Source organism: Austrofundulus limnaeus, unplaced genomic scaffold, assembly GCF_001266775.1.
Source record: "Austrofundulus limnaeus strain Quisiro unplaced genomic scaffold, Austrofundulus_limnaeus-1.0 Scaffold452, whole genome shotgun sequence".
Taxonomy (NCBI): Eukaryota; Metazoa; Chordata; class Actinopteri; order Cyprinodontiformes; family Rivulidae; genus Austrofundulus; species Austrofundulus limnaeus.
Window position 1 is genome coordinate 391,044 of NW_013952854.1, and position 3,474 is coordinate 394,517.

Here is a 3,474-nt window from a genome sequence, read left to right on the forward strand (position 1 = left end):
ATGAGCATGACAAGGCAGACAGAAGCAGGATGCAAGTCAATATCAGCTGGTTCAGTCCCAAATGATGGCCAGGTATCACACAAGAACCATCTGATGATGGGTAAAAGTAAAGAGCTCTCTCAAGACCTTCATAACCTGTGTAAAAGTGGGTCTTAAAAGTAGCTCAACTCTACAATTTAAATAAACAGTCTTAAAAAAGCTAAAAATTCACAACTGCCTTCACATTTACAACATTCCTGAGCACAAGCATTTACAAGTCTTGCAAAAGTCGAAGTTAATAAACAAACACAGATCAGCGGCAATATATAACTTGTAACTAAATGAACCATATTGTTTAAAATCACAATTTGTCCAATAGGAAGTAAAAGTATCATTTTTATGTTTTGAATGTAGCAAAAAAAGTTAAAGCTCTGATTTAAAAAATATACTTGGTAATATTACAGATCCGCAAAAAAATCACACAAGTTATGTAGTGAGGTGAAAGAGGATGTGTTCAAAGGACATAAATAAAGCACAGGAAACCAGTCCTGTATCGGTTTTGAATGTTTAGTATTTATTTATTATACAGTTTTTCACAGCACTGTGGCTCATCACGTAGACAAAATGGGCCACTTCAGTGTCATAGCAACGCTTTCATATTGAGCCTAGACCCACCCGGATATGATGTCATACCTCTAAAACAGTTCTACATTTCTGAAATAAAACGTTCTGCTGAGGTGAAGCGTGTTAAACGGTCTTGTTGTTAAATGATAACAACTGATCACAATGTATATCTAAGAAAAATAGTGTCCTTTTACTGAAATCGTGTCTTAACCAGGCAGAAACCACATGAATGTTAAAATTATTAAAATGTGAAGAGAATAGACAATACAACAAAACCAGTACTGGTTCTAAATGGTGCTTTAATGCTCAAGTCCCAGTGTCAGCAGAGCTCAGAAAGACATCCGGAAATACAAGTTTTATCATTGTCTTCAGCATCCGGTTTCTCCCACCACATTCCTGCAACTGAAACTAGATATTCAGACAGCATAAACTTTCCTATTGTTTAATTCAAGGGTATCTATGTGTTGATGGTGCTCCAGGCATGTAGCTAAAAACTACTTTTATCAAGGCATAACAATAATCACACAATAGTTTATAGAAACTAGTAATTACCTAGGAAAACTAAAAAATACTGTAGTGTTGTGCTTTTAGAATTAGTAAGTAAACGACCAATAAATTTCTTCAACTCCCCCTGTTCACATGACAATCAGTCATGTGAACAAATAAGAAATTTTATAATCATACCCCTATGTGTTCGCAATAAGGCACTATGTGTGTGTAATTATACTAAGCGTACAGCACATTATGGAATCAACATCCCATCCCTGATTAAAATAAAATGATTAATTTTATTCCACCCAACAATAAAAACATAAAAATACATCCTGAGTTTGGCTTTTCTGAACGTGGTCAGCTGCTTTTGTTCATGTTTTGATGCAACTGGTTACCAACCTATGGCAGACCATTGGAAAAAGTCATTCAGCACTCTTTCATCTCCATCTCTTACAGACTGCCCAGTTCACTATCTACGTAGATTCACATCAACAGCCTAGTGTGTCACTATTTTAACTGTAGCTCAGTAACATTTAAAGAAAAAGTAAAAAACTTCAATTAAAAAACATTCAATATTATTAAAAATAGATTGGTTTAACTCTATGAGTTCATGCCTGGTACGTGTGTGTGTGTGTGTATGTGTGTGTGTGTATGTCAGTATTCTAATTACTAAAAATGTCAGCTAGGAAAACTTTTCAGGCTTTGGTCTCCCAATCGTCAGTCCTTGTCCGTGCCACCTGGGTAGTGCAGTTCTGTTGGAATGGGCCCCTCCTGGTGTTGTCTCATCTAGTTGGAAAGTGGTGGTTGTTCCAAGCTAGTCCTAATTACCTGGGAGATGGTCCTTGAACACACACTCTCAGACCCGTGGYCCACAACCACAATATGAAAAACCCAAGACAACCATCATAGATTCAACTAAACCATTGCTGAGACTAAAACCCCCAATTTCTAACTGGGCTTACAAATCACTCCTTCAGCTGGGAAACCCCTAAATTGATGGACCATCTCCCTTTAACAGTGTCCAGTTAACCTAGAGCTATCCCGCTCCAACTCAAGGATGGTATGGTGGAGTTTGGTTTTGATGAACCGTATCTGAGTAGTTCCATCTACCTGCACCCCCTTTAACAATAACCAACTCAAGCCAATATGTGGGCCCTTGAATATGCAAACTTGAAATAAATCAAGTTGCACACCCTTACGCAGTTATAAGTTGTCTCGCTTGCACACAAGATATTTGAAAATGTATTTATATTACATTCAATTTTTAAATGCCAACGACACTCACCTCTACATTTCATCAAAACCGAACTCCACCATACCATCCTCCACTCTTACCGACTGCCTCAGTGAGCTCAACAACTGGTTCTCCAATAATTTCCTACAACTAAACAGTAACAAAACTGAACTCCTCCTTGTTGGGACGAAAAACTCCATTTCCAAATCCCAGCATCTTCTCTTCACTCTTAACAACTCTATTCTCTCCCCCTCGCCTCAGGTCAAGAACCTAGGTGTCATCCTTGACACCACACTCTCTTTCACATCCCACATTAACAACGTGACTCGATCTGCATACTTTCATCTTCACAAAATTAAACGTCTCCGTCCTTCACTCACTCCCCGCTCCACTGCCATCCTTGTACACAGCCTATACATCCAGGATCGACTACTGCAACTCCCTACTGTTTGGCCTCCCCAATAAATCCCTTCACAATCTACAGATGGTTCAGAACTCCACCGCCCGTGTAATCACTCAAACCTCATCCTCTGCACACAGCACTCCAGTCCTACAACAGCTCCACTGGCTCCCAGTTAAATCCCACATCACTCCAGTCCTACAACAGCTCCACTGGCTCCCAGTTAAATCCCGCATCATCTTTAAAATTCTCTAACACACTTTAAAAGCTATCCACAATCTCTCCCCTCCTTACCTGTCCAACCTCCTAAACATCTCCACACCCTCCTGCTCTCTAAGATCTGCCAGTACCCCCTGCCCACCTCAGCACCATGGGGAGCAGAGCTTTCAGCCGCTCTGCTCCGCAGCTCCGGAACTCACTACTCCATGGATTACGCAATACCACCTTTCTCTCCCTGTTTAAGACTGGCCTGAAGATACATGTTTTCAGATTAGCCTACAACTGTTAACTCTGTACCTCAATATAGGACTGTTTTGTAATCCTCATTTCTGTTTCTCCCCCACAACCCTATTGTTCAACTTCTTTATTTTTTGTATTTTTTTTGCATGACTGTTATGTACTCCACATTTCTATGTTTCTGCTGCACTACCTTATCACTCTATGAATTTACAGTTGTTTATTTTCTAATGTACAGTGTCCTTGGGTGTCCTGAAATGCGCTTTATAAATAAAATGCATTATTATTA